Genomic DNA, 12,403 nt, shown 5'->3' with positions numbered 1-12,403 from the left:
TACCACCTGGGCAAGAAGGCCTAGCAGAAGGAAACGGAGCTGCTGAAATGAGGAGAAGAACGTAAGCTGACAAGTTCCCCAGTCCCAGCCCTACTTTCCTTCGGCCAACTAACAGCTACACGGAGACACGCCATTGGTTTTCTCACTTAAGTACCGTGCACCTGTAAGCTCTCAGCTCCTCCCTATCTCCATTCTGATTAAAGAAGGCTGCAGTAACTTTTTGAGCAATTAAATCCAATTCATGTATAGAACTCCCGCAGTCTCCCTGAACCCATATTCTACCAACTACTAGGAAGACACTTGGATTATTTACTTTAGCATGGCTTTAAACATACACGTCGGTATCTGTAATTTTACTTAACAATAAAGCATTATAATAAATTTTTAAAAATACACATTTGCTAATTAGGAACAAGCTCATTATTGGAAAGACATCATTTTCACTCTTGGCCCTCTTCTCTCCCCACACTCACCACCCACTCAGCGGCTAATAGCAGTTCCTTAGAATTCAGTATCACCTGGATAGCATAATGATCCTCAAACAGCAGCTAACGTATCTTGGCTGGAGTTCATCTCTCTAACAGACACACACCTGAGATCTGTAGCGGGCTTCCCTGGTGGCTCAGAGGATAAAGCGTCTGCCTGCAATGCAGGAGACCCAGGTTCAATCCCTGGGTTGGGAAGATCCCCTGGAGAAGGAAATGGCACCCCACTCCAATATTCTTGCCTGGAGAACCCCATGGACAGAGGAGCCTGGTGGGCTACAATCCATGGGGTCACACAGAGCTGGATACAACTGACAGACTTTGCTTTGAGATCTCTACCAGACACACCTGTCCTAATTTAGGCATCTCCACGCTCTCCTCTTACCCCTGGGAATGATCAATTAAAGCTTTTAGAGAACTGGACACATTTTTATACCCCAAAGAAAGGTAGAAAGATCAGCAACACAGAGACAGATAAATGTATTACTAGAAAATGGTGACTACTTGGGCCCCACATGCCTTATTTTATAAAATGTATTTTCTTACTGTTTAGATATCTTTTACACACGTTATTCAATTTCTTTCTCAGAGTGGTCCCTATTGCAGGGGTGGGGGGGAATATAAAAAATGCTTTGAGGAGCAAAATAAGGCCACTGATATCATCTTATAGGAGAAACCATGTGAAAGCAATCTGTGAAAAAGGGAAATGATGTAATGAGCCCCTGGTGCCCTCAGGGGAGACTCTGGAGGGACTGGACAGGAGAAATTGACTGCATGACAGATGTGGACCCAAAGTGAGAGAACTGGTGAGCATGAGTTTGCTGTTAGTTTTTTAATTTGGCTGTGCTAGGTCTCAGCTGTGGCATGCGAACTCTCAGTTGCAGCAAGTGGGATCTAGCTCCTGACCAGGGATCGAACCCAGGTCCCCTGCATTGACAGCAGGGATTTTTAGCCACTGGACCCCCAGGAAGTCCTGGGTTTGGTCTTGAATGAAACAAACTCACCGTCCCATCTCTTGATGGTGTTTGGTCACCCATTACTTGGCACCCACCTTCCACCTTCTCTCTCTTTAACAATCCTTCCACTCCTTTCTCCCCTCTCACTCCCTTCCTATTCCCCAGCTGAACTCACGAGGAGCTTAATCCAAGAGAAGAGTAACTGGGGACATATGACAGTGTCTTTTCAGCTAAACACCTTCTCATGCCCCAGCTTTTTAGGTGTGCACACCACCCAAGCCTTCTTTTGTCCTTCCCAGTCCCTCTTGCTGTGCCGACTTTCCAGATCATTCAACAGGGTAGCTCCCTGCTCACCTTGCTCAGAGATCTGGCATCCCACAGGCTTCCCTGGGGGCTCAGATGGTAAAAAATCTGCCTGCAATGCAGGAGACCTAGGTCCGATCTGTGGGTCTTCAGGAAGACCCCCTGGGTTAGGAAGATCCCCTGGAGAAGGAAATAGCAACCTACTCCAGTGTTCTTGCCTGGGGAATCCCACAGACAGAGGAGCCTGGTGGGGTCCATGGGGTTACAAGGAGTTGGACATGACTGAGCAACTAATGCTTTCACTTTTTCACAAAGAAGTTCCTGTTAACTGAAATTCTGGGCTTTGGAGTTGGGTTCTTGTTTACAAACCAGGGGGCTTCCCTGGTGGCTCAGAGATTAAAGCATCTGCCTCCAATGCGGGAAACCGGGGTTCGATCCCTGGGCTGGGAAGATCCCCTGGAGAAGGAACTGGCAACCCACTCCAGTATTCTTGCCTGGAGAATCCCATGGACAGAGGAGCTTGGTAGGCTACAGTCCACGGGGGTCACAAAGAATCGGACATGACTGAGTGACTTCACTTTCACTTTACAAACCAGGAGCCCATATGATATAATTCCTTCACTACAGCCTTGGTGCTGATGAATTTGCCCCTCTTGAGGTCATAACTAGTCATTCTCACCTCTCCAGGACAGCTGGAGACTGGCTCTGCTCTCAGGGAGGATGAGCCTAACCTGAAACAGTCTGGATCACAGGCCTGCAGGCAGAGAACAGGGTTGCCGCGTTTGTATTCACCATCACCCCTGGCTTTCCTCTCTGCCTTGCTAGAATTCTCAATTACCTTTATTTAGGACTGCACTGTTTGCCTAGGGCGGCAACTATGCCATCATGATGACTTAGATCTTATGTTATCAGCAGTAATTCTATCAGAAACTTGTGCCATTCACCTTCTGCGTATTAGCACTCAGCAGATGAATTTGCACTCAATATGCCAGCAAATTTTGAAAACTTAGCAGTGGCCACAGGACTGGAAAAGTTCAGGTCATTCCAATCCCAAAGAAAGGCAATGCCAAAGAACGCTCAAACTTCCACACGATTGTACTCATCTTACACGTTAGTAAGTTCAGTTCAGTTCAGTCGCTCAGTCGTGTCTGACTCTTTGCGACCCCATGAATCGCAGCACACCAGGCCTCCATGTCCATCACCAACTCCTGGAGTTCACTCAGACTCACGTCCATCGAGTCAGAGATGCCATCTAGCCATCTCATCCTCTGTCGTCCCCTTCTCCTCCTGCCCCCAATCCCTCCCAGCATCAGAGTCTTTTCCAATGAGTCAACTCTTTGCATGAGGTGGCCAAAGTACTGGAGCTTCAGCTTTAGCATCATTCCTTCCAAAGAACACCCAGGGTTGATCTCCTTCAGAATGGACTGGTTGGATCTCCTTGCAGTCCAAGGGACTCTCAAGAGTCTTCTCCAACACCCCAGTTCAAAAGCATCAATTCTTCGGCGCTCAGCCTTCTTCACAGTCCAACTCTCACATCCATACATGACTACTGGAAAAACCATAGCCTTGACTAGACGGACCTTAGTCGGCAAAGTAACGTCTCTGCTTTTGAATATGCTATCTAGGTTGGTCAGAACTTTTCTTCCAAGGAGTAAGCGTCTTTTAATTTCATGGCTGCAATCACCATCTGCAGTAATTTTGGACCCCAAAAAAGTAAAGTCTAACACTGTTTCCACTGTTTCCCCATCATTTCCCATGAAGTGATGGGACCGGATGCCATGATATTCGTTTTCTGAATGTTGAGCTTTAAGCCAACTTTATCACTCTCCTCTTTCACCTTCATCAAGAGGCTTTTTAGTTCCTCTTCACTTTCTGCCATAAGGGTGGTGTCATCTGCATATCTGAGGTTATCGATATTTCTCCTGGCAATCTTGATTCCAGCTTGTGTTTCTTCCAGTCCAGCGTTTCTCATGATGTACTCTGCATAGAAGTTAAATAAGCAGGGTGACAATATATAGCCTTGACATACTCCTTTTCCTTTTTGGAACCAGTCTGTTGTTCCATGTCCAGTTCTAACTGTTGCTTCCTGACCTGCATACAGATTTCTCAAGCGGCAGGTCAGGTGGTCTGGGATTCCCATCTCTTTCAGAATTTTCCACAGTTTATTGTGATCCATACAGTCAAAGACTTTGGCATAGTCAATAAAGCAGAAATAGATGTTTTTCTGGAACTCTCTTGCTTTTTCCATGATCCAGCGGATGTTGGCAACTTGATCTCTGGTTCCTCTGGCTTTCCTAATACCAGCTTGAACATCTGGATGTTCACAGTTCACGTATTGCTGAAGCCTGGCTTGGAGAATTTTGAGCATTACTTTACTAGCATGTGAGTTGAGTGCAATTGTGTGGTAGTCTGAGCATTCTTTGGCATTGCCTTTCTTTGGGATTGGAATGAAAACTGACCTTTTCCAGTCCTGTGGCCACTGCTGAGTTTTCCACATTTGCTGGCATGTTGAGTGCAGCACTTTCACAGCATCATCTTTCAGGATTTGAAATAGCTCAACTGGAATTCCATCACCTCCACTAGCTTTGTTTATAGTGATGCTTTCTAAGGCCCACTTGACTTCACATTCCAGGATGTCTGGCTCTAGATGAGTGATCACATCATCATGATTATCTGGTTCATGAAGATCTTTTTTGTATAGTTTCTGTGTATTCTTGCCAGCTTTTCTTAATATCTTTCTGCTTCTGTTAGGTCCATACCATTTCTGTCCTTTATCGATCCCATCTTTGCATTAAATGTTCCCTTGGTATCTCTAATTTTCTTTTTTTTTTTTTTTTTTTTTGGTATATCTAATTTTCTTGAAGAGATCTCCAGTCTTTCCCATTCTGTTGTTTTCCTCTATTTCTTTGCATTGATCGCTGAAGAAGGCTTTCTTATCTCTTCTTGCTATTCTTTGGAAATCTGCATTCAGATGCTTGTATCTTTCCTTTTCTCCTTTGTTTTTTGCCTCTCTTCTTTTCATAGCTATTTGTATGGGCTCCCCAGACAGCCATTTTGCTTTTTTGCATTTCTTTTCCATGGGGATGGTCTTGATCCTTGTCTCCTGTACAATGTCACGAACCTCATTCCATAGTTCATCAGGCACTCTATCTATCAGATCTAGGCCCTTAAATCTGTTTCTCACTTCCACTGTATAATCATAAGGGATTTGATTTAGGTCATACCTGAATGGTCTAGAGGTTTTCCCTACCTTCTTCAATTTAAGTCTGAATTTGGTAATAAGGAGTTCATGATCTGAGCCACAGTCAGCTCCTGGTCTTGTTTTTGTTGTCTGTATAGAGCTTCTCCATCTTTGGCTGCAAGGAATATAATCAATCTGATTTCGGTGTTGACCATTTGGTGATGTCCATGTGTAGAGTCTTCTCTTGTGTTGTTGGAAGAAGGTGTTTGCTATGACCAGTGCATTTTCTTGGCAAAACTCTATTAGTCTTTGCCCTGCTTCATTCCGCATTCCAAGGCCAAATTTGCCTGTTACTCCAGGTGTTTCTTGACTTCCTACTTATGCATTCCAGTCCCCTATAATGAAAAGGACATCTTTTTTGGGTGTTAGTTCTAAAAGGTCTTGTAGGTCTTCATAGAACTGTTCAACTTCAGCTTCTTCAGCATTACTGGTTGGGGCATAGACTTGGATTACTGTGATATTGAATGGTTTGCCTTGGAGACGAACAGAGATCATTCTGTCGTTTTTGAGATTGCATCCAAGGACTGCATTTTGGACTCTTTTGTTGACCATGATGGCTACTCCATTTCTGCTGAGGGATTCCTGCCCGTAGTAGTAGATATAATGGTCATCTGAGTTAAATTCACCCATTCCAGTCCATTTTAGTTCACTGATTCCTAGAATGTCGACATTCACCCTTGCCATCTCCTGTTTGACTACTTCCAATTTGCCTTGATTCATGGACCTGACATTCCAGGTTCCTATGCAATATTGCTCTTTACAGCATTGGACCTTGCTTCTATCACCAGTCACATCCATAGCTGGGTATTGTTTTTGCTTTGGCTCCATCTCTTCATTCTTTCTGGAGTTATTTCTCCACTGATCTCCAGTAGCATATTGGGCACCTAGTGACCTGGGGAGTTCCTCTTTTGGTATCCTATCATTTTGCCTTGTTAGTAAAGTAATGCTCAAAATTCTCCAAGCCAGGCATCAACAGTACATAACCATGGAAATTCCAGACGGAATTTCCTGATGTGGAACGGTGAAATTCCAGATGTTCAAGTTGGTTTTAGAAAAGGCAGAGGAACCTGAGATCAAATTGCCAGCATCTGTTGGATTATCGAAAAAGCAAGAGCGTTCTAGAGAAACATCTATTTCTCCTTTATTGACTATGGCAAAGCCTTTGACTGTGTGGATCACAATAAACTGTGGAAAATTCTGAAAGAGATAGGAATACCAGACCACCTGACCTGCCTCTTGAGAAACCTGTATGCAGGTCAGGAAGCAACAGTTAGAACTGGACATGGAACAACAGACTGGTTCCAAATCAGGAAAGGAGTACATCAAGGCTGTATATTGTCACCTTGCTTATTTAACTTCTATGCAGAGTACATCATGAGAAACGCTGGGCTGGAGGAAGCACAAGCTGGAATCAAGATTTCCAGGAGAAATATCAATAATCTCAGATATGCAGATAACACCACCCTTATGGCAGAAAGTGAAGAAGAATTAAAGAGCCTCTTGATGAAACTGAAAGAAGGGAGTGAAAAAGTTGGCTTAAAGCTCAACATTCAGAAAACGAAGATCATGGCATCTGGTCCCATCACTTCCTGGCAAATAGATGGGGAAACAGTGGAAACAGTGGCAGACTTTATTCTTTTGTGCTCCAAAATCACTGCAGATGGTGACTGCATCCATGAAATTAAAAGACACTTGCTCCTTGGAAGAAAAGTTGTGACCAACCTAGACAGCATATTAAAAAGCAGAGACATTACTTTGCCCTCAAAGGTCCATCTAGTCAAGGCTATGGTTTTTCCAGTGGTCATGTAGGGATGTGAGAGTTGGACTATAAAGAAAGCTGAGCCCTGAAGAATTGATGCTTTTGAACTGTGGTGTTGGAGAAGACTCTTGAGAGTCCCTTGGACTGCAAGGAGATCCAACCAGTCCATCCTAAAGGAAATCAGTCCTGAATATTTATTGGAAGGACTGATGCTAAAGCTGAAACTGCAATACTGTGGCCACTTGATGTGAAGAACTGACTCATTTGAAAAGACCCTGATGCTGGGAAAGATTGAAGGAGGGAGAAGAAGGGGACGACAGAGGATGAGATGGTTGGATGGCATCACTGACTCAACGGACATGGGTTTGAGTAGGCTCCAGGAGTTGGTGATAGACAGGGAGGCCTGGCATGCTGCAGTCCATAGGATAGCAAAGAGTTGGACACGACTGAGCAACTGAACTGAACTGATGATTGTCGCTAAGGCCTCAGATATAACTAGTTATAATGCATGCGTGCATGCTAAGTTGCTGTAGTCATGTCTGACTCTGCGGGCCTGTGGACTGTAGCCCGCCAGGATCCTCTACCCATGGGATTCTCCAGGCAGGAACACAGGAGTGGGTTGCCACCTCCTCCTCCAGGAGCTCTTCCCAACCCAGGGATCAAAGCCACGTCTGTTGCATCTCTTTCATTGGTAGGCAGGTTCTTTATCGCAAGTGCCACCTGGAAAGCCCAGCTAGTTATAACAACAAGTACAGAAAAAATATTCCCAATCTGGAAAATAGAACAGTAAGGATTGTGCAGTCGCTGACCTTGATGTCCCAAGGGTCCCGGGAGATGCACATCTTCTGTCTGGTCCACAGCCCTGCTGTTTTTGGTGTCATGCTTTATTCTTTTCTTTGTCCTTATCCTCTTTACATTGTGCAAAATTGCATCTTTGCTTCAGTGCGTGTTAATAGGCACCCATCCCAGGCACAAAGCTTCCCATCACAGTTGAGATGAAATGTCAGAAGGGGAACCCAAGTAATCTGTGGCAATAAGAGGAAAAGAGGGGGAAGGATTTTTCTCTTAAAGTGGAACGCATTATAGGTGTTCCATAAGCTGTTTTTGAATGGACTTGGGAAAATAAAATTAATGTACCTCAGTTTTTGTTAAAAGTACTCAGTATTGGACTTTTTTTTGTTTTGAAATTCAAACATTTCTCATATCGTTACAAGGATTTCTGCAGAGCAGGAAGGTCATGTCCTCAGGAGTGAGATATACAAGGTGGAACTCACCTTTGAATCTCAGGGCTGGGTTCCCGAAATCACGTGCCTGGGGAAAGCTTGCATTCTACTGACACTGTTGAGTGATGAGAAAGCTCCCAAACTCAGAGCTCTGACCACACTTCAGTTTTGACGTTTCTGAAGGTCTCTGTCGTTCTCTGATGGGAGGAACAGAAGCAGGAAAATCCAGCTAATTCCAGTCGGATTTGCAAAGGGTAGAAATTTACATTTCTAGAAATTTACATTTACATTGAAAAGGCATACCGTTCCTTTTCAAAAGTAAAACTAAGGTCATGGAAAACATTTGAGAGTCTATATCCCAAAGAGTCGGATATGTCTGACTTTCACTTTCTTTTTCACTTGTCTTGGGAAGAGGGCTATTAGAAGCAGGAACACCTGGGACCTCTGCTGGGATGGCTTCAGGACTGGGACAGCTGTGCCCATCTTTGGACCTGCTCTAGGCCAGGGCCACTGAGGAACTGTCCAGGTTGCTAAGTAAAACATGTCACATATCGGTATTGAACGTGAGAGCTCCAAGAAGGAACATGCCGACCAGATCTTCTCCTCAGTAAGAAGGGAGAAATGTAAAAAATGTTTGAACAAGCTAAAGTGAAGCTCCGCCACATTTTTCCGGAAGACTGAATTAAGAGTGAGTCAATCCAGAGTCTGAAAAAATACCAATGTTAGATCATGGTGTATTTGATAGGACTGCCCCACGGGGAACCACTGGGAGGTCTGGTTTCCCAGGTAAGAATTGGGCGTTTTTACCACCAGACTTTCTGGGAAGGGGAGAAAAGCTGACCTTTATCCCCAGCATGTGCCCTCTAGAGGCAATAGGGAGATAGTGAAGGACAGGGAAGCCTGGCGTGCTGCAGCCCATGGGGTCACAAAGAGTCAGACACGACGGAAGGACTGAAGGACAACCGCAGAGGCAAGAGAGCAGCAGTCAAGGTTTTCAGGAAAGGGCCCGAGGGCCTCGATAACAGGTGGAGGCATCACTGCCAGCTCACTGGGGAAACAGGAAGTCTAGGCAGTGATATCTCGAAGGTCCCTCAGGCTTCAACCCCATTGTCTTGCTTGTCCTTTTCTCGCTCAGTCTTTCATCACAACCAGAAATCCGGAAATGTTGCTTCAACCCTGGTGGGGGCGGGGGAGGGGTGATGGGGGCAGAAATTTGCAATAACTTAGAGAAAAGCAGAACACTTTCATTACTGACACGTGACATGTATTACTTAGCAACCTGGACAGTTCCTCAGCGGCTGTGGCCTAGAGCAGGTCCAAAGATGGGCACAGCTGTCCCAGTCCTGGAGCCATCCCAGCAGGGGTCCCAGGTGTTCCTGCTTCTAAGAGCCCTCTTCCCAAGACAAGTGAAAAAGTGCCAGGGTCCTGCCCTGGTGGATCCAGGGAATTCGAAGCGGGGACGGCGTTGGCGTGAGAAAAACTTATTTGTTTATTAATATAAGATTAGATTAAGAAACAATAGCATAGTAGGAAAATTAAGTAGAGAAAGAGGGCTGAATAACTTGGATTATGTGGAAGACCAATAAAGTTCCAGACAAGGAGCTTGCACCATCTACGTTAGGCCACCGGCGTCCATTTGAATATCGGAGAGTGCCCCGCCTTGGGCTCTCTCTCTTACGGATCTTAGAAGCCAGGACAAATAAGTAGACATGATGAGCCTCCCTGCTCCAGATGGGAATTCAGCCGGAAAAAGAAAAGAACGACATGGGGAAGCCCAGCATCAGTGCAAGACTCCAAAAACTATTTTTCAAAATCAGCCTATATACCCCAAGTTGTACATAAAGAAATAAAGTTAGGCAGGGGCAGCAGTCCTGACCCTCATTGAGACAAGGCTTTCTTTTTGCATACCCTCCTGTATACAAAAGATCTCAGGTGGTTTACATTATCTTCTGGCCAAGAGGTTTGTTAACATTTTTATGGCTCTCTTCCTGGATAATTGTCCAGAAAACTCCTTTTCCCTAGAAGTGTTTTTTCTTTACTCTGCATCACCCTCAAAGTACAATAAAGTTACATACCTGTAGAACAGTGGGTTATAACAAAGAAAGTACTTAACTCAAAGATTTAATGTTGCTAATACCAGGTCTACTACCTGTTTTTCTATATACCAAATATACCTAAAAATAAAAGATATGAAAATTTGGCAGCAAGTATTGGCTCAACGAATGAAACCTTTAATCAGTCCTATTCTAATGATTTTGACTCCTCGGAAGCCCCGACATTCCTAGGATGTTTTAAACTTCCTGTGCCTCCCGCAGTCCGGAGGCCTCAAACAATCACATGCGCAGCCTGCTGGCAGGCTAGAAAGCCATCACAGGGGTTTTTGGATTGAAACACTCGTATTATGCCCAGGAGATTTATTATCTAAAAGCTCTAATTTTTTCCAGAAAAAGGTGGTGGGGGGACAGTCCCCTGTTAATGACAGAAGAGTAGGTGGGAAGCATAACACAGTAAAGCAGGCAGATTCTGGTCTTGGGGGTGGATGCTCAGGAAATTCCAGGGGGAACCCCTGAAGCCGAACACGTCCTTCCGTTTTGTCAGGCTTCCTTCCGCATGACCTTGTCACGGGTGGGATACCTCACGCTAGCTCCCGACAAAAAAGAAAGTGAAAGTCAGACATATCCCACTCTTTGCTATCCCATGAACTATATAGTCCATGGAATTCTCCAGACCAGAATACTGGAGTGGGTAGCCTTTCCCTCCTCCAGGGGATCTTGCCAACCCAGGGATCAAGCCCAGGTCTCTTGCACTGTGGGTGGATTCTTTACCAGCTGAGCCACCAGGGAAGCCCAAGAAAACTGAAGTGGGTAGTCTATCCCTTCGCCAGGGGATCTTCCCGACCCAGGAATCAAACCAGGGTCATCCTTCATTGCAGGAGGATTCTTTACCAGCTGAGCTACCAGGGAATCTCTCCCATGACAAGGGTGGTCGGCAAAGCCAAGAGCCACGAAGGGGACTTTATCTTGAGCTCCTCCCTCAACTAAGAGAGAGTGCACAGAGACAGCACCACCAGCCCCAGTCAATCTACTGATAATCACATCAATCATTAACAATACTCACTCACAATGCTTCTGTTAGGTCCACACCATTTCTGTCCTTTATCGAGCCCATCTTTGCATGAAATGTTCCCTTGGTATCTCTAATTTTCTTGAAGAGATCTCTAGTGTTTCCCATTCTGTTGTTTTCATCTATTTCTTTGCATTGATTGCTGAGAAAGGCTTTCTTATCTCTTCTTGCTATTCTTTGGAATTCTGCATTCAGATGCTTGTATCTTTGCTTTTCTCCTTTGCTTTTGGCTTCTCTTCTTTTCACAGCTATTTGTAAGGCTTCCTCAGACAGCCATTTGGTTTTTGTGAATTTCCAGACCACCTGACCTGCCTCTTGAGAAACCTATATGCAGGTCAGGAAGCAACAGTTAGAACTGGACATGGAACAACAGACCGGTTCCAAATAGGAAAAGGAGTACGTCAAGGCTGTATATTGTCACCTTGCTTATTTCACTTATATGCAGAGTGTATCATGAGAAACGCTGGGCTGGAAGAAGCACAAGCTGGAATCAAGATTGCCAGGAGAAATATCGATAACCTCAGATATGCAGATGATACCACCCTTATGGCAGAAAGTGAAGAGGAACTAAAAAGCCTCTTGATGAAAGTGAAAGAGGGGAGTGAAAAAGTTGGCTTAGAGCTCAACATTCAGAAAACGAAGATCATGGCATCTGGTCCCATCACTTCATGGCAAATAGATGGGGAAACAATGGAAACAGTGTCAGACTTTATTTTTCTGGGCTCCAAAATCACTGCAGATGGTGATTGCAGCTACGAAATTAAAAGATGCTTACTCCTTGGAAGGAAAGTTATGACCAACCTAGATAGCATATTCAAAAGCAGAGACATTACTTTGCCAACGAAAGTCCGTCTAGTCAAGGCTATGGTTTTTCCCGTGGTCATGTATGGATGTGAGAGTTAGACTGTGAAGAAAGCTGAGTGGCAAAGAATTGATGCTTTTGAACTGTGGTGTTGGAGAAGACTCTTGAGAGTCCCTTGGACTGCAAGGATATCCATGCAGTCCATTCTGAAGGAGATCAGCCCTGGGTGTTCTTTGGAAGAAATGATGCTGAAGCTGAAACTCCAGTACTTTGGCCACCTCATGCGAAGAGTTGACTCATTGGAAAAGACTCTGATGCTGGGAGGGATTGGGGGCAGGAGGAGAAGGGGACGACAGAGGATGAGATGGCTGGATGGCATCACCAACTCAATGGACGTGAGTTTGAGTGAACTCCAGGAGATCGCGATAGACAGGGAGGCCTGGCGTGCTGTGATTCATGGGGTTGCAAAGAGTCGCACACGACTGAGTGACTGAACTGAATTGAACAATGC

At 44.9% G+C, this 12,403-nt stretch overlaps 1 non-coding gene across 1 annotated transcript; it reads left to right on the top strand.

The window, feature by feature from the left end:
- Nucleotides 1-611: 611 nt before the first annotated feature.
- On the top strand, nucleotides 612-683 carry TRNAC-GCA (transfer RNA cysteine (anticodon GCA)). The gene has a single exon. It is a non-coding gene; the product is annotated as a tRNA-Cys (tRNA).
- Nucleotides 684-12,403: the final 11,720 nt, after the last annotated feature.

This window comes from Budorcas taxicolor, chromosome 4, assembly GCF_023091745.1.
Source record: "Budorcas taxicolor isolate Tak-1 chromosome 4, Takin1.1, whole genome shotgun sequence".
NCBI classification, from domain to species: Eukaryota; Metazoa; Chordata; class Mammalia; order Artiodactyla; family Bovidae; genus Budorcas; species Budorcas taxicolor.
This window is presented reverse-complemented; position numbering and strand designations above follow the sequence as displayed.